The following is a 25250-nucleotide window of genomic DNA, read 5'->3' on the forward strand; positions in this document are numbered from 1 at the left end:
TTAAAAGCTAGTGTCTTCAGCCCTCCACTTTAGTGCCATGGTCTCATTGACTGCAGTGTAGGAGAGGTTGTCTATTCACTGAGATCTGTCATCTTTAGGAAATCAGACCAGCTTATAGGGGCGATTCACAAAACCAACAGTGGCAACAAAGTCTTATGTGCCTTACAAAAGAAGGATTAGGCAGTTCACATGTCATTTTGATTGGACAGCAATAAAAGCTGATTGCTGTGGCATAGCAAGACACACTTCGCTTTGAAGTGATTATTGTATGAGACAACTAGAACTCTGTTGCTTAGTCATTGTTAAATGTAATTAAAATCTAGGAAAACTCAATTTTGACATTACTGGATTTGTATGACTTTATAGTGAAAGTACAGCCACTTGTAGCATTGTTACACAAATTTTATAAAAACTTCTTAATACACCACTTTGGAGAAATACAATTAAAATGTAGTAGATTATTGTTCTTGGATTTTTTTAAAAAAATATTTGTCTAGATATTTTCCTGTAATCACAATTTAAAGTTACTAAAAGTGACTAGGCTTTAAAAAGTGTCTAGAGCTATACTAAATTCACTGTACTTAACCATATTAAGAGGTTACGAGCAGAGGAATGTGCCTAAAATGTGTCAGGGCTTCATAGATTTATCAAAAATTATAATATTGAACAACAACTAAAGAATCTTATTTTATTCTCTTATTTTTTTAAATATAATGTGTTTAAAAACTATTATTTGTGTTGCATGTGTGTAGTCTGATTTGAAAATAGCCAAGAAATTAAGTGCTGCCCCTGTATTATTAAATATGTCATTTATCAGTGAGAATAGAGTTTTTTCCTATTTGCATAATTTAGTTAAAATGTACAGCCTTAACATTTAGAAGTATGAAAATAGAAAGCTGATAAATTCTATGGTAATTTCATATAATATTTCATAAGAACTCTTTTTTTACCCAACTGATGCCTCCTAGTGTTTCACATAATAAAACACTAATGAGTCAACTATAAATGTAAACATTATTCTTTCATTTTCTTCATCTTATGTGGTACATAAAATTAATATTTATGTTTTTAATTTTGCATGCGTTATTTTAATCAGACAGGAAACTCATATAAATTCAGATGTCTCATTTTAATGGATACTGAAGGTGCTTTTCTATTATCTTTCACTATAGCTTTGCCTAGCTGTGTTTTAAAAAGTTTAAGTTATATAGTTTAATTTATATAGGGTGTGTTTTAATTTTCTCCTTTTGTTTCCTATGTGCTTGAAATGAATTTCTCAACAATGCATTATTAGGCTAAAAAAAATACTTAAAAAGGAATTTTAAACATTTGCTAGCATGATGCTTTGAAAAGTAAGCCCTCAAAATAGGCAATAAATGCAGTTATAGAAACGTTTGAAATGTCCTAAGGGACCTCACAGCCAAATAAGATTAAAAACACTGGTCTGCAACATGCTCGCTCACTACAGTCCTCAAAGAATACTTACCGTATTTTGTTGCCATTCCTGATTATTTTGCTGATGTATGATCAAGAAAACTCTGTGAAGACAGTTTTCAAATTCACAAAATGTGCATCTTACTCTTTCGGTTGTGTGTGTGGATGATCAGTACTTCTGAAAAATAGTTCATTTGCATAAAATATTGAGGTGGAGTTTGAAGTGGTAGAGACAGTGTCCTTTTCTTACAAGTGCAGTCTGGTCGTATAACTCCTGACTGCCTCAAAAAACCACATTCGGCTCTATCAGACAACAGTAGAATTTTTTACCTTTTATTTGATGGAAAAGTTTAGTTTTCAAAAAGTTAACTAGCATCAATGCAAAGCAAAACCTAGGAGCCTCAGCTGTATATTGGATCTGTCAGGTATGTTCTTATAATAATAAAGAAGCAGCCAAGACTGAGAATACTCTTACACAATTAATGCCGCAGTTTTATGAAAAGTATGAGATCAATTTAGTGAAAACTGAATTGGAAATAAAGCCTGTTATGCTAAGACTTTCAAGAAAAGCAGCGAAATTTCTTGGTACTTATTCAGTTCAAGAAGTTTAAAGATATATAGTCAGTTTGCAATTAAAAATCAAAGTTTAAGAGTTAATATGAATAACAAAAATCCGTGTCTTCTCAATGCACATATGATATATTAAAGGGCCTACTTACAGAAAAATTCTGATTGAATGCAGAGAGTTAAATCTATATATGCAAATCTTGGTCATGCAAATTAGTATCTGAATTTAGAACATTTTAAAAGCGCATATTTTAGGATTGTGTTTTGCCATCAGCCCTTTTAACATAGCATTTTTCTCCCAGTAGTTTTAAAGTATAAGATCAGTTATTTATTTAACCCAAGAAATATGAGATAGAAACCAACTTCCTTGCATCTTGAAAGTGTTTCGAAGTATGCAAATGACACCTGTTATTCTGTGAGGAAAGCTAACATGCTTAGAATTTTCTGATATATTTTCTGATAGAATTTTCTGATATATTACATTGCAGCTTGCGTTGTGAAGAGAAAGTAAATGTGGAAAAATAGGGGGAAGCATAGCAAAAAAGAATCCATTTCATTTCCAGTGTAGGACTGGTACTCTGAAATACTGCCAAACAGAACCCCACCCAGCTTTTTTTTCCCTTTTTTTTTTTTTTTTTGTTTGTTTGTTTGTTTTGTTTAAACAACCACACTTAGATTGCAGAGATCTAAATTAGATCTAAGTCAGATTGTGTTAAATTAGATCTAAGTCAGATTGTGTTATCTGACTTAGAAAAATTTCTGGACAAATTGTCTGAGAATTATTTTAGTCCTATATGGAATACACTGGCACAATATGGACTCAGTAATCACACCAGTGCCCCATTTCTAATCCCCTGAACAGGTGTTTTAGCAGTCACCTGCTGCAGCAGGGTTGATGTACTTATATCTGCCTTCTAGCACCTTCCCTAATATTGGAAGGCTGCAAGAGCTCGAGTGAAGAGAGCTTCAGAGATCTTGGCCAGTACAGCTGGTCCTGGAAGTCAGTCAGTATCTGCTTCCTTCATTTAAGCTAACCATAAGGCAGCCCACAGATTAAGGACAGAATTGAACAGATGGCATACAGCTCCTCTGCCTTCTTTTCCCAGGTTATAAAGCTGATATGAAACTTAGATTCAAATCTAACAAGTCTTATCTTACTCTTATTTCTTCAAGTGTATAATTGATTAAATGAGGTTTATAATAAAAATTATCAACCATATACCAGTGCGGGAATTCACCTTAAATATTACTATGTCTTATTTTTCATGATGTAATCTCAAAGTCTAAGTGAACTGAATTAGAAACAACATTATTTATGTTTGCCTTTATAGATATAGGGTGCATGCCACTTGTGGAAACCACGCTCAGTTAAATTTCACTATTTACTTTTAGGTTGTCAATCAATAGCTGTTAGGAAAGTATGTACAAAGGGCAAGGAGGGAGGCTTGTGAAATTGTTTATAAAGCACATCAGAACAAGTTGACAAATTGCAGAACACTATCCACGTGGAACATTAATTTTAGTAATATAAAAAATCAAGTCACAGATTAGCATGTGCTATTTGTGTGATTTTGAATAAAATTCTTCCCCCTCGGGAAAAAAAATTTCAATATGACATTACATTTGAAATAATAGTCCATTTTTTAAGCAGATTGTTTAGATATTGTTGGGTCATCAGAGAAATTATAATGTTTCAGAACATATTCATCCTGTAAGAAGTTTCACTGCAGCACTTTTAAAAATTCAATATGGCCTTCTCAATGAACACTGTTTTAAATAATTTCATCAGAGTTGGGTGTAAAAGTTGTCCCTAAAATGGGGGCTAGGAGGGGAAGGCATTGTAGACAAACAACAGGACACTGAGGTCCTGTGACCATCCTGTAATGCTGGCCCACGTATCCCCTTCAGCCTGGCATTTTAGCCTCTGAATTTTACTGCCAAGAACTCACTTTTGATGGCCATATCCCATGGGAATGCCTAAGTTACTACTATAAAAATGTTAATATTTTGGGGATATTCTGTGAAACCAGCAGGAGACAGTACGTTCTCTAGATTTAGCCTCAGGACTGCTATATGTCTGTCCATCAGAGTCCTGAATGTGTTTCTGCTTATGATAAGTGGGAGAATAGCAATAGAGGAGGATGCATTTTAGGGAGAAGAACGTGGATATGGTCTGTTTGTTAAGATGGGATACAATGAAGGAGAGTTAGTCATGTTAGTCAAACTTAAAACTTTAATCTTGCAGAATTTTTTCATTAAAAATTCCTATTGAAGTGTATATAATTAATCTTGCTGTGAATAATCTTTAATTGTTGCAGACATAGGGCAGTGGTCTTACTGATTGTTGATGGAAATATGTTGTAAGGCTGTAAGGAAAGATCTTTGGAACGGTATTTGATGACACAAATTTGATTTTGCCAACAGAATCTTAGAGAAATCTTCAGTTTTCCCATCATCTTGTTTATGTTTATGAGATGGACATATCATATGATATGCAGAAGAATGAGAAAAAAATCCACGTTAAGACCCCAGTGCAATCTATGAAATTTGTGAATTTGCATACTTACGAATCTTCTTCATGACATATTTTTTATTTCAGAATACTGAGCCAGAAAATGCATTCATGCAGTGGCATACAAAAATTATAACTTTATCCAAAACACACATAGACAAATTTTAGAAATTATAAATATGACCATAAATGTTGGTAAGAGTGTATGTACTGGTATGGTCATTTAAAACTAAAACAAATGTCATTCATGTTCTTGAATATACACATTTAAAAAACTATAAGCCAGGCTAGTGCTCTTTGTTATATGATGTGTAGTTAGCAATTGGAAACAATATAAATTTATGTTCAAAATGTGTATCAAATGAAAAAGAAGTGGAAAAAACTTTTTCCACTTTACTCTTAAAACATGATGAAAAGACTGTCAGGCTACCTAATTGAGGCAAACGTCCCATAATAATAGTTGTATCCTTGGTAGATAGAAATCTGCATATCTTCACAGGGAAAACAGGATCTGGTGTTTCCATTTTATTGTTGATGCTGCCATAAAAAAGATTATGCATAGGACAGAAAAAGAAGAATGATCTTCTACATTTCCCGTAATATTGGCATACAAGTTGGACTAATATTTTTGTGGGTTTTCCAAAAATTGTTATTGACAAAGCAAAATGAAAATCTGTTTTCAGTACATGTTCCAGTACTTAAGTCCTCATTGAGAACCTTGCATTTAGTTCAGTTATGCTTCCAGTAGATAGTGTCACCGGCTTAGTATTACACTGAGTGGTGATGTGCAAAATAGTAATGTAGAAAGCATCCTTACTGGGTGCTATCTTTTCTGGAATTTCATGTTTTTAAAAATTGCTTGAGAGGTGATACAGTGGTGATAGGCATAATGCAAATCATTATGACAGATAAAAAGCAAGCAATAGAAATATTACTATTTTGGCATCATATTTTTAATGTTATTAGGATTATTTCCCTATATTTCTAATCATGTAGTAATACACATATCTGAGGGTGCAAGGATTTCTCAGTGGAGGCAGGGTGTGTTTTTATTTAATCAGTATATAACAATGAGAAGCAATATGCCATGCAACAGAGGTGTGACAAAAATAGAGACATTCTGCTCTGTTTTTAGGAGCGGTGCTTGTCACCTATGTGGACAAATTATGATTTTCTTGAGCTGCTTTCTGTTACAAGTCTCTAAAAGTCACCATTGTAGAACAGTAGCACTCTGTTCTACCACACTTTTATGTATGTGATTACAAGCAAACCTCTCATGAGACCATCACTTCATTGACTACTCCAAGAGGACTCTTCTACAGATTTCTGATAAAACGTAATTTTGAGAATAGTTGGGAAGAAAGTATTTGTTCACCCCTTTTGCTCTACTCTTTTCCAGATGTGATCAGAAAGAGGAAGCTGTTCCACTAATGGATCAGAAGGTTGCTCTATGAATTAAATACCATTCTAAAAATACAACTCCCATGTTTGATAAATATAAATTCAAAATACAATGTGGATATATTAAAAAGATCTCTTTAAAATCACAAGGAATCTAAAGATGTATAATTTTGTGAGATTCTGATGATGATAATATGTGAAAGAAAGAATCATCAGCATTCCATTTTCATATGTTGGTCTACATCCTACTCTTAGATGCAGACTAGTTAAATAAATACCCACTCTTATGTCTGTTCACAAAGACCGCTTTCTATGACCATGATCTAAACTAGATACCTAAATCTAAAATGTAGGCTTTCTTCTGAAAAGGTGAGCATATGGCACATTCTGTTTCAAAGCATGCTCCAAATTTTGAACAAGTTTCTTAAATGCAATAATTGTCAGCACCAAATGTAACCCATCAGTTTCAATTTCCAAGGAGACTAGGGAGGAGAATCTTTCAATATGAATTCCAAAACCTAAAAATATTGGGAGTATTTTAAAAATGTATGTTTATCCTTAATGTACAATTCAGTAATCATCATCTCCCAAGAGATACATGAACTTTATTTAAGGCAACAGATACAAGGTAAAAAAATCACAAGTGAAGGGCAAAATCTGAAAAACAGTATAAAAGTGAAGTGAAAAAAGTAAAATGGCAAGTGAAAGGCAAAAGCTGAAAAACAGTATAAAAGGGACTCAGAACCGCCAAGTGTAAATTTTCAATGGAACTGCAAACTTCTTTTTCTTTTCTTTTTTTTTTTTTTTGTGCAAGTCTGTTATGAAATGCCTGAGTGGAATGAAATTATCACTTTTACTAAAACCTTAAATTTGCGTTGGAATGTGTTCAGAAAATTAGAAAGGACTTAGGGCAACATATAAAAATGGAATTTAGGTTTTACTTTGCTGCACCGTGTTGTCTACTGGAATCCACATCCCAAATTAGATCTGTAAATTCTTTATGAACATTGGTTTAATTTTTATGTCAGAAATTCACGAGTTGAGAAACCTGATTGGAAAGTCTTCCAACTCTTAACATAGAGCAGTTAATGGTAAATTCTCTTTTCCATTGGTTATAAAATATTGTGGGAGAAAGCTAGTCTCAGTTTCCAAATGTGAAACTGTTACATTTTTGTATAGGTAATGAAATAGTCATCAAAGGAGGGATCGTAATTGAGTAATGTTTTGCTGGAATGCCATAGTTCCTTACCTATTGAGTTAGTCTCTCAATCTCTTTTACCTCTCATACTAAAAAATGCAAGCCTTTCTATGATTCTAGTCTGTAATATAGCTTTCTGTTTAAACTTATAGCTAGTTTAAACAACCAATTCAATGCCATCTTTGCTATTGCATTGTCTGAAAAGTTTGATTTTACTTTATAAAATACAATGAATAAGAAAATAATTACTTTAATTTTACCTTTATTATTACAAGTACATTCATCTAAATACATAAAAATTGATAATAAATATTTCTGTGACAGAGTTTCATAATTTTTAGTGACCTCATCCTTTCATTTGAGTTAGCTTTTGAACAGATACATACCATGTCTAATGAAGCTCTGAAATCTAGGATAAGAGTTAGAAACACGAAGAGATATTTGAATGTGAGGACAGTGAGCATGCTGTAAATGAGTAATGAACTGACTATGGGTTGGCTGAGACAGGAATTACAGCTCCAGGGTGTGCTAAATCTCTCAGTCTGCCTCAGAGTGTTTCATAAACCTATAACAGAAAAAGTAGTTCCAAAATAACCATTTTTTTGCATGTTCTCTCACATCTTTACATCTGGAGTTTGGGTGGTCTTTTAGGAAGACCTTGTGGCCTAGCATGCATGACTCTTCAGCCAGTTTCTTGTATAGTTAATGTGCCTGTTGAATGTGTGGCTATGAGTCAAAAGCTGATTTTGTGATCACATTATTAGGCTTGAGTTAATGAAGAAGAGTTAAGTCCAGTTAAAAAGTTGTGGATATTCCATCTTGACTAGTATTTTTCCAAGACCTTGAAGCTGCTCCTAAGTTATAAAAACATGCTGCTTTTTCCTTTTCTTTTACTATAATTTGGAAGTTCTGATCTCTTCTCATGAAGAGAACTTACATCAAAATATAATAATGTGTTTATTTAAGAGTATTTAAGACATAAGTAAATATATGACACTATGTTCTTTGTTCATGTATTTTAGCATAACTTCACTGACTTGATGACCTACTAAAAACTGATTTATATACAGGATTCTTGCTGTTAATTAACATCCACTTCTTTTTCTCAGTTCTGCTCTGACTCTTTTTCCAGACTCATTAGAAACAAAGGTACCATTTGAATAGAACATTTCAAAAGAAGATCTTCTTATCTTCTCTTCTGGACCACCCTGGGAAGAATGTATAGAGATGTACCACTTCTTTGATCAAGAGCATTATAAGCAGACTTAAGCAGTTTTCTAAGTCCCTCTTGGGTGTACGTGTGTGCTTGCCATTCACACATCCTGAAATGAGATGGAATGTGAAGGTACATTTTATGCTTTTCTAGAGCTGTTCTCAGATTAGGAGAGTATACCTCAGCTTCTGTCTGCTAGATGTTAATTGTATTATGTAACGATCTGTGTGAGTTTCATAAAGTCGAAATCACTCAATTTTTCTAATGTGATTTTGAAGTACTTTCAGAATACCAAATAATCACTGTAGATGGAGTGTATACAGGCTGAGACTGCTGGCCTCATGAGACTTCCAGGTGCTCCAGATTACTTAAGGTGCTCAGACCATTAGGCAGTGTATGAATCTTCGCTTAGCTGGCAGTCCAATTTTATTACTGATGTATAAGACAAAAGTGTGTAAAACATCATGATAAAATTCAGAGTTGTTTGTATGTCCTTTTTACTGGAACACTATATTCTCAAAAAAGAGATGGAGGGAGGGAGGGAGGGAGGGAGGAGCAAGCTTATTTGGTCTACCTTCAAGTATTCAGTTTATCTTCAATTAACCAAAAGGGAAACAATGTAACTTACTTTACAGCTAAAAAAAAAAGATTTTATAGACTCATCAGAAATTCTGAATTCTTTCCTGAGTATAAGCATGCAGTTCTGGTGCCATGATGAGTCAATAGCTGAAGAGTGCTTTTTACTATTTACTGAAGATCAGGTTGTCCTTTTATGTGAGAATACATAGTTCCCATTATTTGTGGTCGCAGTTTTTCACTGACAACTGTAGCTTGCTGATTCTTTTTAGAGCCATCTTGGGTTCTCAATCCATATATTCAAGCAAAACTTGGGACGATGCAAGCAGCAATAGCAAAGCTGACTTAATCACCATTTATGCTAATTTAACATGTGAGAGGCCCATGTCCTGTAATGCTAGAGTATTAGCAGGTTATCTGTTTTGTATTGGTTTTAGGTATAATGCTACTTTTGTCTGAGAGCATAGCTAAGCAGAGGAAGGATATTTTAGTGTCTGTGATGGCAGCTTGTATTTGGGAAGTGCGGAATCAACTCTTCCAGAACCTCTTTTATATGACTGTGAAGATTTCACTTTGCTCATGCATCAATTCCCTGTCTGTAGAATGAGATTGTGTTTCCCTGAGGCAGATCTGTGTGACCCAAGCACTGTGGTAACAGTGTCCATATGAGTACCACGGAGAGTAAACAAGGCAACGTAGACTACAAATATGTAGCGGCTTTTCGAGAGTTACAGTCTAAAGCAAAGGAACAGATTCTTAGAACTTCACTTTTGCTAGAAATTAATTTTAATTAAAGTTTAGAACTTTCTGCTTCTTTCTGTCCATTTTTCTTCTACTTCTTTAGTAGTTGTGCCAAGGTATCCATGTGTGTTTCTTCCACTGTCATCTGGCTCATTCCCAGCAGATGCACACAATCTGTTTTGCTGTCATTGACAGGGCTCAGTTATGAAAAAATGTGGCAGAACATGCTGCTGTAGTCACTTATACAGGATTCTCTTTTCTAAGTAACTGAGAAGAAATTAATGATTTTGTATTTTTTTTTACATATTGTTCATTCTTCGGGTTTTATCCAGACAACTTTGCATTGGGTTAAACAGGGTGTTTGTTTAACATCTTAGCTTTCTTTTTTAATTCCTACTTTATAAAGTTAAAATTTGCCAATTACATGGATTATAGAAATCACCACAGAATGTTGACAGGCCTCAGTTTCAAGTGGCGACAGTAATTCTGGCCATTCAGGAATAAATGTAGTATTTCCAACTATTTTAGACAATATTATAGTGTTTCTGTTATATTTTATTATATAAATACAGTTTCCCCACTTATAAATAATCCTGATCATCCAAACACATGCACTCTTAAGTATCCTGAATATAGATTAATTATACTAAAGGATTTTGTATACAGGCATAATGTGTTCCTTCTCATGCAAAATTATAGTCAGTAAGAGGCTGAATGGAAACAAATCAAAAAATGATCTTTTTTTACTTTACTGCCTACAGAATAAAAGCTATAAACCTTAATGTTATCATTTATTGTAATATTTTGGTAACATATCTAAACATAGATTAGGGACTGTACAGGATGCTGTGCAAATACACATTAATGAATGGCTCTACCTTTGGCCGTAACAGCATGAACAAAAAGGATAATAAAAACGAAGGTAGATGGAAAGAAATGAAATTTTTTTTTTTACCATTATGAATGTCTTGCCTTTCTTCCCAGTGTTCAAAAGGAAGACTTGGCGTAAGTAATTAAACTTTATGGAAGGTATCTAACAAGAAAAACACTGTTTATTAGGTGATAGGGTGTTCTCACTGTCTTTGCCAAAGAAAAAATTAATCACCAGCTCAAATTTTGCGTTCCTTCTTTGCTGTATTCTACCTCTCTCTCAATGAAGGCAGAGATGACAACAGCAATTTCCACACTGGGTTATTAAGTTTACAGCATGAGCCATTAAAAAAATGCTAATATTAAATATGTATAGGCATTCTACATGTTTATTAAAAAACAGAATTTGGTTTACAAGCTGGTATTGCCTGTAATACTTTTATTTTGACCTAAATTTTCCTTTAGAGTTGTACGTTGTTCATATGGGCTGACAGCTCTGCCTTCTTTTTTTTTTTTTTCTACAGCTAAAAGAAAAAAAACTTCCACAGCTAGAATCTCTATTAATTCCCCAAACTGAAAACTAGTTTAGTGAGGCTAGTTTTGGTTGGCTTTGAAATATCGGCCATATATACATTAACATAAATTAAATATATTTAAATAAATTTGATCTATATTTTTGGGGTATTTTTAAAGACTATTTCATTTTGGGAAATGCCTTTATATACTTACAACTCTGAATTCACATTGTTGCCCCTCACCTAGTTGCAGATTTTGTATAATTGATAGATTATTATGTTAAAAAGCCTATCTGTAAATATGGAACAGTGGTAGACTGACATTAACTAGGCTTGTGGTTTTTCTGTAAATTTGTTTCTTATGATCATGTACATATATTTATACATATGTACGTGCATATATATATATGTGTGTGTGTATGTGTGTGTGTGTGTGGTTTTTATACAAATATGTATGGTTTTCAAACTATGATTGCATGGTGCCGGCTATGCCTTAAATTGTAAACAAAACTGTCAAAAAAGTCTCTTTAATTAGACCTCATAAAAATAATCAGTCCGTAAACATGTGGTGTTCTTTCTCCATATATATACAGTTATTATATAAAATAAAAGTCTTTCTTCCATTGATCTAAACCTAAAATCTTCTGTATTATAGGTTAAAAATATAGTAATTTTTAGTGTGGTCTTTGTATGTGCTTTTATATATGTTGGCATATTTTGGTCTCGAAAAAATAAATGTAAGAATACCAAACCTAATTTCTCCTGATTTTATAGACAGGTTTAATTGAAAGATGACTGTAACCCCTGTTTTTCATCATAATATTTTTAATTTGTATGTTTTTTAAGGAGACTATTCTTGTATTTTGGAGAGGTCTATTACAAGCTACACCTTCAAAGTTTCTGGAAATAATTTCAATTTTTTAATTAGTCCTAAAATTAATTTAGGATGGGATTTGATAATGTGGGCATTTCTAGGAGACAAATAGCATCAGTGTATCACATATAATGTAAATAGCAGACAGAGAAAATAGGATCCTTAGATGATTACTTCTACTACTTCCATGTCTTGATTGCTAGGCTCAGTTTAACTCCAGAAATATGTTACGACTTAGCTATTAACCTTTTAAGACTAAGATTGCAACACACCTATTAGTTGTTTGGGTAGCAAGAAGAGAAAGGGATAATTTAATACATTTCTAAAAGAGTAGAATTTATATCCTAATCTTGTGAATTGATACTTCTCCAAAGTGTCAGGAAAGATGGTAAAGACCAAATGAAAGACTTCAGAATGTAACATTTTCTCATTGTGCCACCTGTCAACTTTGATTTTTTAAAATTTAATCATATTCATTATGGTTCCTTTATGAAAAACAAAAGCAAAACCAAAACAAAATCAAAAGCAAAAACCAAACAAAAAATCAAAACCCAAAACAAAAAAAACTCCCTCCCCTCCAAAAATTAAATATAATTTTAAAAGCCTATAAAATTCATTGCAGCTTAGTACAACAATACATTGCTTTTAGATCTAAATGCTAAACACAAGAATCTCAACACCATTTGCCTGGTATTTTATGATCCTACATGGAATCTTATATGGTAAAAAAGATGACATTTATACACATCCAAACTGGACAAATTAGATGATAAATTCCAAAGCTGAAGACTTACTATATAGAACTTTATTCTGAATGCTAAGCAGTTTCAGATTCTGTTTCAAACACCAGTGCTGATCTCACTGTAGATACCTAATAAGTAAGAAGATATGAAATAAAGAGGGTGTTTCAGGGGTTTTTTTTTCATTTTACATAGCTGATAACTTTCTATGAAAAAACAAACAAATAAACGAATAAACAAAATCATAAGAGAACTGGTCAAATGATTATCAGAAAAGCAATAGACTGAGGACTGCTTTTTTCACAGGTGCTGCAGCTTTTAATTGGCATGAAGTTTTGTATTCCATTTATTTTCATCACTACTGAATAGGGACTAGTATTTTCAGCGTCCCAGTAATGTTTCAGGAATAAACATTGATACTTAAGTGATAGTATGCAGATATCTGCGTACCTTCAGATAAGCCAATATATAAAACAAGTCAGTAAATCCTGTATATACTTCCATCTTATACTTCAACAGTGACATAAATAACTTGAAGACATCATTAAAGGTATCAGTTGAATGCAGGATTATACACTGGAAAATTAAGACATAATTAATATTATAAGACTAGCTTTTCTTGCTGTTAAGGAAGTAGAACAGTTGGGGCTTTTTCCTGTGAAAATATTTTCCAGTGCCTTACCAGTAGCATGTTTCCAATGGGAGAACCACCCTCTCTAGCTGGGTGAAGCAGATTTTTTACCTGTGTAAGGCTAGATGTGGATTTTTCATGAGCAGAAACAACCTATTTTTGTGATGTGAACTGTCCTCAAAAATGTATTATTCATAGAGCATGGTTCTTCACCAGCAATGATAGCTTGAGCTAGTACTGCCCCTGGTGAATGCACTGCTTGTATGGGGAATTTTTTCTTTCTAAAAATGCACAATTGGTTTTTTAATCTCTTTGCCTGCAGATGCAGGACAAACACATTACTCAAGAAAATATTATATTTACACACAGTTTAAGAGAGAAGGGGACTGTCTGGATGGAGATGTAGCTGACCACTAACTCTTACACAGTGCAGAGAATTGCTGTGGTGTACCGTCATGCTACACCTGCCTAAATCTCAGTTGTGTGCATCTATGCAGTGCAGGAGATACCTTACAAGTGATTAATTTTGAATCCCATCACAATATTCAACACAAAAAAATATATGTACAAAAATTAATTATTTGGCCAATTATATTATGGCTTCTGTTTCTTTAACAATTTGTCATTGACAAAAATATAGACAGTGCTTTAATTATAAGAATATTATTTTGAAGAAAAATGCTGTAATTTTGAGGGTCCCTTTCTGCATTATTCAGAAAATTTAAGCATGTTCACAGTGTTAATATGACTGATGACAAAGCAGCTCTTTCATGGTAACACTTCTAAATGATCTTATTAAGCTTAATTGACAAAGCTATTAATACTATTTTAATTTTTTTTAGTTGCCACTGTCATTAAGCTTGCAAATAGACTGTCTCCATAACTGTTCAAGTTTTTTATTTCTGTTATCTAAAAAATGTAAAAATAAGAACAGACAGATAGCTTTGTTGTTTTGAATGTCTGATAATTCCACTTTAGTTTGTTTGAAAAACTAAGTGTGAAAATATCAAACATAAGTAGGTGAAAACATAACATATATATTTCTGATTGTGTAGATTCTGTTGTGTAGATAATATACATTTGACATTATAGAATGAAACCTCTCTCTTCGGTACGTTGTTAGAAAAATTCCAGGCAAGAAAGTTCTTACTCAAATGCTCAATGTGCATCCCAGTTAAATTCAGGCCTATATCAGACCCACTGGGCAATTCAAACACTGAAAGATCCTGCCTTTTTTTTGAATTAGAAGAACCAGGGCACTTCTGGAGCTGAGAAAAGAAACAGTTAATTACAAGAAGGTAAAGCAGATGTTTAAGAAATGTGTAATCTCTTATCAACAGGATCATTTTCAAATCTTCAATACTTTCTTAATTTTTATTATGTTTGTCTATATAGGGCATGCAAGGCAGAGAATTTTTCTTCTCTTTTGCAGAGTACACTTCCCATAAGCAGAAGCTGGGTTGTGGATGGAAATAATCTATATTTTAAAATAATAAGAAAAAAAAAGAAGACAAAGCAGCAAGTTTGTATCATAAAAAAGATTTTGTCTGCTACAAGTTTCAGTCAGAACTTCTGCACACTGTAGCTTCTCAGAAAACCAGGCAACTGCAGCTATTTCAGCATTATATTAAGCCAATATGTTCTTTCCCTGAATATCCACTGTTATGTAATAACACTGAAAAATAGTCAACTTGTTCATACAAACTTATCCAAGAGACCTCTTCCTTTAAGCAATAAGGCCTGGTGGCTGTGGACAATCTTTTTCTGAATGACTAAAATTAATCTAGTTTTGGTTTAATTGCCTATCTTGCTTAATAAAAAATATATATAAGCAGATTTGTATAGTTTCCATTCTGAATTGAAGTGTGAGAAGATTTTTTCTGTGAAAGCCATTTCTCTTCCTAAAACTGGAATAGTGGTACAGGTTTCGTTACAGGAGGAAACTTGCATTACTATCTCCTTAAGCTCCTTCTTCCATTTACTGAAGTCTTGCTAGCAAAAGAGAAATTCTTTTCCATATCAGAATTTTCACCAAAAATGCTCTATTTTCTGGCATCTTTAAGTGTGAAATTCTCACACAGCACTTTACAGAAAACTTTAGGTTCTAAAACAGACCAGAAAGTTTCTTCCTGTCTGCATGAAGCCATAGGTGTTATGAAAGCTTATACAAGCACAAAGCTGATCTAAATGAGGTTTCAGGGACACAGTAATATGAATATATTGTGTGGCTGTTTTAAGATAAAGGACCAAATTTTAGTAGAAGACCTGAATTCTTTTCCCATCTGTTTCTGTAGACCTGCTGCATAACTCCAAGAATTCCATTTGAAAATTTCTACTTTTGTTGTAAAACTTCACCAGTGTCTATAGGTGATAAGTGAAAAGGAGGAAAAGAAAATTTTATTATATACATTGTTTTATAATCAGTGTATTTTTTTCAGAAGCTTCAAAAGAAATAACACTTGTCATTTGAGAGCTGCAGCTGTTAGTCTGTTGAGACATAAGAGGAGATGGACAGATACTGAATTATTCATGAAGGCTATTGCTATAGTTGATGGAAGTTCATCAGCTAATTCCCCCACTCCATTATGAACTTTCTTTGAAATTCAGTCAAGCTACAGGAGTACAAGCTGTTGCTTTTAATAATCATGCTACCAGAAGTTTCATAAATTATATCACATAAGCTTTCTCTTTTAAGAAAGTTACTTACTGTTCATTAGAGGCTGATAGGTGCTTAATTTTAAAAACTTTTAATACCACTTTTAATACTACTAATTCATGAATAGAGTGAACAATATGGTATTCTTTCAAAATGTAACTTTTACAAAAATGTTTATAAAATGCATGTAATAATTTTTACCTTAATTCAACTTGATGACCCAAAGTCCGACATTTTAATTTATATGCATATTTAAGTATTTTGTGATTTATGAACACAAGGACGTTTTGGGTGCTGTAACTTACAACATGTTTTTCAGTTTATAGGCCAATTCAACATGTGTAAATGCAAGAAAATCTCAGTTTGCCCAAGCATGAGGAAATCAAATGCTAATTCTCCTGCTTGCATGAGGGAGTTGAAGCAGATGATCTCTAGAGGTCCTTTCCAAACTTAAGTATTCTGTGATTCTGGAAGAAGCCAGGATGTCAGAGTAATGATAAAATGCTGACATTTAAGGTTAGTTTATTCTGTGATTCTGGAAGAAGCCAGCAATTTTGTGGTGCAGGATGTCAGAGTAATGATAAAATGCTGACATTTAAGGTTAGTTTGGCAGACACCAAAATCACGTCATGAAGTGAGTGCTCATAGGTATTGCAGGAGTGTTAAATATGGAGGATTTTGTCCCAGTTTGAGTGATAAGGAGCTGGGTGACTCTCACACAAAAGATTCCACAAATGTAGCTCTTCTTTTCACATAGGCCAGGTGAAAGGGGGCATATTGTCACCTATCTCTGCTTTGACCACAGCAAAAACACAAATCTTACCAACATGTGTTTGTTTTTTTAAGGAGATTTCTTTCTCTTTTTACACATCACTGCAGTCTGATTTGGGGATTTGAGAGCAGTAAGAAATTGTAGTAGAAATTTATTCTCCAGTTCAGCCCCCTCTTCTTTGTGGAGATTTCTGTAGTGAATGAGATTGAAAAATGTCTGTTCTATGGTGTGCTTGATGCAGACAGTGGTCTTATTTATCCTGTGATGACCTAATAGCAGCAGCAGCAGCACATGCCCTTTTGATGGAGAGGATTATTGTAATTCCCTCCTAGAAAGGCTTCTAGCAGCTCAGCTCTGTCACTTGCAGCCTGTTCAGAATTCAGTGACACACTCCCATCCTGTCTTGAACAAGTACAATCCTTTGCCTTATACCTTCACTCATTTACTTTATCTGCTATGAAGTAGCTGCTTAATTTTAAGGTTTGCTGCCTTAGTTTTAAAATCCTTAATGATTCAGATCGTGGCTATTTTCGAAAAGTCCTCTGCAAATATCATATTGACAGATATAATTACCCCCACAGCATATTTTAGGAATCTCAGCATCACATCTTAGGTTGCCAAGTTATGTCCTTTGCCAAGGTAGGCCTTCAGGTAAGGAACTTCCCCAGGAAATCTATCTTGAACCATATATACTTATCAGAAAACATTAAAATTAAATATATATTCTTGGTTAATTTTTTAAATCACTTTCTTATTGTTCAGTGTAATTTTTATTAGGACTGTATTTATTCCAGTTCCTCTCAGCAGTACTTGGAGTTGTTCTGTCAAATTTTCTTTTTCCCTTATTCCTCTTCAAATTTTATTTTTCCCTAAGCATACTACTGATGTAGTTATGGATAGTGACTTCTTAATGGTGTGTCATGTTTCATGTCAAAAGCATGAACTTTTTTATGTTAACATAAACAGTATGTCAACATGATTGCTTACTAAATAATATACAGGCTGTTTTACATTTAATGTAATTCTAAAACTTGTATTTGAATATTTATTCCTCTTCTTTACAAGGAATTATCCCTTTCTTCTTCCTATTATGCATTGTAAGTCACTAAGGTTCAGCTGTACAATGCTGTAGATGGAAAGGAATTCTCTTGTCTGCTTGTCTTGCTGTGCATCTTGTTATTTCTATTCTTGTTGTTGCAATTACGGTGACATGTATACAGCTATATTGGTATGGTGCTTAATTTTCCTCATTGATGATAAAGTAATAAGGCTGTGTTTGAAGAAGCTTAGACTAGATGCCAAATGCTAATGGCTTCAGTGTGGTCAAATGGATTCTGCACTTGTGGGCATCCATGAAGTAGTTTGAATAAGAAATAATCTATTTTCTTCTGTTCCATGTCTGAAATTTCAGTCTAATAATTTATAAGCTGAAATTAGTTATGAAAGTTGATGGGACACTTTTAACCAAGTTTTTCTAAATACTGTTCCATGCACTGATAATACCCCCTTTCACCTGAATACAGAACTGTATTTAGATGCACAAAACTTGAATCCATGTTCACTGCATGAGGGATTAGGTTTTTCATCTCACACATACTCATTGATTTCACATTCTCATTGGCTTACTTGACTTATTCGGGTACAGTAACAACATCTGTGACTTTATTCTATTAACCATTGAATATGTAATTAATCTTAGTTACAAGAAGAATTCTGCAGTCCTCCGCAAACCATTTAAGTGCTTCGAATTAGGCATATACATTCATGCTTGTAGGTTTGAGGCTACAAGTCATAGTACTGCAAAGAGTTCAAGTTTACTGGTTTTTGATGATGTACCAATGTCAAAATTACTTTCATCAAGTAAAATGTTGCCCCATTAAGACTTTGCTTAATAGTCTGGTGTGATGGTGTCTTCTAAAATTATTTTAAATCCTTTGAATTTTACACTATCTCATGGGTACAAGTTACTTAAATAATGTGATTTAAATGGGTACAATTCAGAATGTTTCGTAGACTGTATTATTAGAAAATGAAAGCTAATCGGAAGTGGGAAAAAAGAGTTGTTTGTGGGTGGTTTCTTCTTCTTACATAAAATTATACAAATCAGTTAATTTCAGAAAAAAAAACTGAGGAAGTTGACATGTGTACCTGAAGTTAATTTCATTACGTTTAGATTTTCCTAAATTTTACTTCTGTGCAAACTCCTTACTCTGTAAGATTGGCAAATTGATTACTTTTTCAACTGGTTTTTTTTTGTCTTGTCATTTTTAGTAGTCTTCCAATGGACTATGCTCGATGTCAATGCCAAGGAACCTTTTAGCACAAATAATTCTTGAAACAATCTAAAGCATTACATATTATTAAGCTGGGAATTTACAAATGCTCATTAGTGGATAGTCTTCAGTGTAACTTAATCATTAAGCCTTGAACCACAATCTCAGCAGAATGTGGTGTTTTTAATAGCACTGGTTCCTATGAGCAAATTTTATTGTGGCATCGTGGAATAATATGCATTCTTTTGCTTATGATTTATTCTCCGTAGATACAAAATGGTAAAAGAGTTGTGTTAATGTATTTTAATTCAAAGTACTTAGCTCTTAGTACTTAGTATTTAGCTCTGTTACAGTTCAGAGATTGAATAACCAGTATTAAAATACTACTTTAAAATGCTATACCGGATGCTCACAGTGAGAATATTGATCAATTACTGGTAAAGATATACAGCACATTTTACAGATCATTGCTAAATATTATATTCCTCTGTTTCAGCGTTCCCCAAAACACTGCTGAAAATCAGAAGTGTAAAACTACTACATTCAATAATAGATAACGTGTTTCAATGCTGGTTGCAACTTTGTTCTAGAAGGACTCACGCTGAGGTCACTAAATAGTATCCTTAAAGAATGGCAATATTTCATATTATTGTCATTTTATATTATTGCCATGTTATTGTTATGTGATTATTTATATTATTTTCCCTCTTGTTTCGATACTTGGGTAACTTTTCTGGGATTTATGCCCTACATGTGTATGAATTTATACAACAAAGAAAGTGTGTCAGAATGCAAAATTTATCACAGACTTGAGGGAAACTGTTACTCAATTACTTGCTGTTCAGCGTGCAGTTAGAAACTGGCTATACGGCAGTACAGATAGGAGAAAAAGACAGCTTATCTTGCTTGTCTAGGACTTACCAGTCTGTGGCTGATAACCCAGGCTGATCCTGACCTTGGCAGCATTGCACAAACAGTCTTTATGAGAGGATGAATTTTAAGAATTTCTCTAATATATTAGACACAAAAAAGCCATTCCTTTAACAGACAAATACATATTTTCTTTTTTCTTCATATCTTGAATAAATGTATTTGGACTAGCATCTGTCCAGGACTTTAAATTCTGTTTCTTGTTCAATCTCAGTCCTCATTGTAGTATGCTGGGACTTGATGAAGTGCATAAGGGATGGTTACTTCTGAAATCCTTTTCTGTCATTAGTTTTGACATGTTCAGATTGTGTTGCTTAGTGATCTAAATAATACTAATATTGCATTAGTATTAACAACATGACATCAGGGACATATTTTTAGTCTATTTAAGATGAACTAAAATGATGAAGTTTTCCCCTTTATCAAAGGAAAGGCACTACTACAACCAGAGAAGGTAGGTTAAAATAAGGAGTGCCATAAGCATTGACATGATTTCAGATACTAAGATGTACTCAGATACACCAGAAAAGTCAGATGATTGAACAGATCAGAGCTGTTCAATTTCTTAAAGTTTTATAATTTTTATTTTAATGGAAGGTTTATCTCTTCAGGACATTGCATGTAATGTTCATTTAAACTCCAGTGTACTTAAAATATATGCCGAATTGGAACATTATTACACATTTTCAAAGTGTTTTCCCGTTCTCTTTCATTTTATGTAGCTAATGTATTTATATTTTAAGGACCTCAAAAGGGAAATAAGATACATATGTATGGAGGCAAAAAATCAGAACAGAGACTTCAAGCTGTAATATGATCAAGGTATCAACCCACTTCATAATATCAGATCAAATCTCTGATAAGCAGCAAGAGATTAAAAATTAACTCTAGTTGTAGAATGCATTTTCTCAAGAGCTGTGCTAATCTTTAAAAATCTTAGACTAGCTGAAGACAGCAAGAGCAAAATGTTATACTACAGTATTATCAGATTTTCAGAGAGACTACACAGTCACTCCTAAAATGCAAACTAAGAATTTTTTCATTATTTCCTAGCAGACAGAAGAGAAAAATTATGTAGAACAAATTATTGATCATTATTCCACAAACAAAAATAAAAAGTCGCTGCACACTCCAACAGGTGCGCAGCACTGTTGAGATGAGCCATTATTTCTATGCAATGCACATATTTACCCTTCACACATCTTGCTTTCATAATGTGCATGACATGTAATCCTACTATACAGCTACAAACCCCACAGCTTTAACACTGGGTCTACTTTCTGCAGTAAAACGTAAAAAGTCTAGCAGTAGTCAAAACCAATGTGACATTTTATGTTAATATTAATTGTGAACTTAACAAAGGATTTGAATTTATAATTCTTATTAAAAAAATAAATCTCACAATAGATATTGACTAAAATACATGTAATTTCTTACTAATTATCTTAATGTACTGAGTTTGTTGTGCCATATTTTTCACAACTTACTTTTCTTTCAGTGAGACCAGGCTCAAAATATACTGTTTCTATGTAATTTTAGGTCTTACTGTAATCCAAAATGATTTTGACCCTGTCAAGTAGAAAGTTTCACACATTTCTTTTGAAAGACAGCCAAAATCTGGGGAGAAAACTAAATAAAAATATAAGCAAATATATTACTACATTCTCATACAGATTTGACAGCAAACCAGGATCCAAAAAGTAATGATTAATTATTTTATATGAGTGAATTCTGCCACCTGTAGCTTGGAAAACGGAAGACGAATTTGTTTAATTACAGGCTATATATTTCAGGCATAAGAAGTATCAACCATTAAAAATCTACTCAAAATCACTGTTGGTATTTGACAAAACTGTACGGAGACTCAACCTTGGAAAGACAATTTAAGTTTATTCAGACAATGCTCAAGAATGAAGTATTGTCATTTCTTTAGGTTTAATCCATTGTTTTCTTTCATGGCGCTGTTATAGTCATCCATATGTTGGTATTTCCAAAAACTCCATACTGTAATCAGTTTTATCAGTATGTAGATATTAATTTAATTGTCAGGGGGAGGTGGATTTCAAAAGCTTATAGCTTCATTAATCTTCATTAATTTGAAAGTAAGTTCTTATAAGCATCTTTTTTCTTTGTTACTTTTCTGGAAAACTAAAAGAGAAACACTTTGCTCACTTCAGATAAGTTGAAATTCCTATTAATATTAAAGTTCTCTAATTACATATGAAATGGGCCTCTACACAACTTACTTGAAACACAGTATGAGCAAGGAGCACCATTAGTTCACCTGATTCTGAAAGCAGAGCCATGGTGAAGTGTTAATACTTCAAACAGGACAAAATATTATGAAATCTATCTAAACCAAAAAGCAAAGAGTTTCTTCTTCAGCTGCATTACAATTTGTATGGCAGAACAATGATCCAGGATGGAATTTGGCCAAGATGTTAGGCATATGAAAATAATTATAGAATTAATTTGGTATCTTTAACATTCCCAGTGATCAGGATCTTGGATGTAATTCATTCGTAGCACATTCTTTTCTGTTAGCATAGCACCTTAAAATATCATCTGTTGAAATGTCTTTATTACCAGTACAGGTGTGGAGTCTTATGACTGGAGGCCCATTATTTAACCTGTTATTCTTTGTACTGTTGGAGTTTATAGGAAGATACTGTCCCTGTCCTCAAGAATTTGCGATACATAAATCTGACCCTGATTGACCCTGATTAGTTTGTGAGAATCAACAGGATCACAGCACATGCTGGTTTGACTGTAGCAACTTGAGGAAGTGTCTTTTTCATTCATGGGGTGACCATACACCATACAGTTTAAGAGCATTTGACACCCCTTTGATTTAAGTTGACAAGTTTTACAAAGATGAACATCTAATCTCACTATTTTACATAGCAGCAGAGCATGACTCTGGCTTGGGGTTTAGGAAACAAGCAATTACTACTCTCCTGTATGCATATCTGTCTTGATGCAGAATATGCTCTGTCTGTGGCAGATGCAAAGGCTGCTTAATTTTGAAAGTATCCTTACAGTCTGTTCCAGGTAGCATCAGACTCTGTTCTTGCTGCTCTTTTACTTTTTTATCAGATAAGCCAGGCTTAGCAGAGTGAGCTGTGGTTTTAAAACTTTGTACTTTAAATCCATCCAAAACCAGCCTACCATGGACATGCCACTGTACGTCATGATCAGTGCATTTTTGACTGATGAAGAGAAATGGGTGATGCAGTGGTTTAACCAAATTTGAAAAAGAATGCCATGTTGTTTCCATGCTTTTTTAGCAGACAAGGTATAGTACAGTAAGAATGACAACTACGGGTCATTCCTTCAGCCAAGGCACACCTGAATTCATACCATAAATTCTTGCATATGTCTTGTCAGTTGTTATTTCTACAGAATCATGCAGCAGTAAGATTTCCAGAAACAAACTCATGTAGATTGGCTACACTCTCTATTTATACCTGCAAGAGGTTTCAGAAGGAGGTACGGACTTACTAACACATGGTTCTCATCTAAGGAAACTGCGCTGTGAACTGGAACAAATTATCTGGGAATCTAACATCAAAAGATAACGGACAACAAATAAAAAAATATGAAAGTAAAGACTTCAACCTGAAAAAACAGCCCCAAAACCACACTAAATTTATAATACAGCAAGATATTAGCTTCCATCTATTGGAGCCAAGGCAAAAAAGACGACTGAGCCACAAGATCTTCTAACATGGGAGATAAATCAGCTAGTTCTTGTCCCAGGGTGCTAGTGTTGAAAAGTAAATCCATGAGTTGGTATGGGAAAATGTTGGATGATTAAAATTACAGGACGGTATCCAAAGTATCCCAGTAGCTTCATTCTAAAATTTAGGAATTTTAACACCAAAAGCTGTAATTGTTAAAGTTCCTAATTTATTCTCAAACACATTGAAAGTATTTTATAGTTGTTTCATGCAAAATTGCAGAATGGAGCCATTTAATTTCTCAGTGTTCATCTCTAAGTAACAGGAATAGAACTTTTGTATTAACACAGCACATGGAGAGTAAGAGGATGATGATGATGAATATTCCTATTTGAATGTTTTGTGCTTAATTTTTGTGATGCTTCATTACTGTGTAACACTGCTGTAAGCTGTGAGGATTTAGAGCCTTTCACATCATGGCAACTCATCTCTCCTCTCCAGAGCCAACCAGTGGACTTATTGGAGAGACTGGGAAGCACAAGCATATTTTTCTTTCATTTATATGGGATAATGCCATAGATATGTGTGGGTTAAGGCCATTTACAGTCTGCAGCTTTGACATCAAAGTGGTCTTGGGCATTTAATACAGTATTTATCAACTTTTTTCCAAAGTCTAGCTTGTAAAAATCAAAAGAAAGATTCCAATAGAATTATATATGCACAGAAGCAATCAGGAAGTGGGATATTATTTTCATGAACTCTGTTTGCAAACATTCTGATTTTGAAATAATTTTTAAAACATCTTAAATTAAGTTATGGCATGCTGTTGACATTTCCATTTAGTAGAAGCTGTTACTGACTCAGACAGTTTTCACTTTTGCAGCACAACACGGGTAGATAGCAGAAAGAATGTACTTATAGTATTCCATCATGCATAATTTGTTATATCTGATGTAGAAAAGAGAATGCTGGAGATTTCTTACCTGGAGATATTGTGATAAATAAATCACAATTTGATACATTTTCTTGGAAAATATGCTCATAATAGCAGTGCACTGATATTTACTGGTCATTTATGCGTGACCTAGTTGTGAAATTATATTTGTATTACCTACAAAGAGAGGAAATTAAAGTTTACAACTGAGGATATCCCTCTGACACAATATTTCCATACAATTAAGAACTTATTTCAATTATTCTGCTCTTACCATTAGCAGAATATTTTAAAGCAGATTTATAATCAGGAAGACATACTAACCTTAAGTCTTATCCAAAATGTGGTTTTATTCTAAAAAAGTACACGAAAAAATATACAGTTCTCATCTGATTCTTGTTTATTGTATCATTTGTAAAGTACTCTTTTGCATTTTGAATACTATTACTCACCTCAAACTGTCTCTAGAGCCAAAACTGAATTTTCTGTTACAAACATAACAATTTAGTAGATATTGAATGCATTTTGTCCAGTCTTTTTTTTTTTTCTGTTCATTGCAAAATTAAAATTAATCTCTTTTGCTTGAGGCTGCATAGTTTACTATCATTAATTGGGGACAGTAAAAGTCATGAATTTTCAGTAGTAGAGAAGCCTTGGGATATTCAGCTGAGATCTTAATCAAAAATGTTACTGATTGCTTGGGAATCAATGAACAAACCCTTGAGGGGGAAAA

General features: G+C 33.5%; 1 protein-coding gene across 15 annotated transcripts in view; it reads left to right on the top strand.

The window, feature by feature from the left end:
* The window catches only part of MEF2C (myocyte enhancer factor 2C), a 134609-nt gene that overhangs the window by 17480 nt on the left and 91879 nt on the right, over positions 1-25250 (top strand). For 2 of the 15 annotated variants that reach the window (XM_030969027.1, XM_030969030.1), the window contains one exon: positions 8245-8457. The exons of the other annotated variants lie outside the window; for them this stretch is intronic. The gene's annotated coding sequence lies outside the window, so the exon portion shown is untranslated. The remainder of the gene's footprint in view (positions 1-8244; positions 8458-25250) is intronic. 15 annotated transcript variants of the gene reach the window in all.

This window comes from Camarhynchus parvulus, chromosome Z, assembly GCF_901933205.1.
Source record: "Camarhynchus parvulus chromosome Z, STF_HiC, whole genome shotgun sequence".
Classification (NCBI taxonomy): Eukaryota; Metazoa; Chordata; class Aves; order Passeriformes; family Thraupidae; genus Camarhynchus; species Camarhynchus parvulus.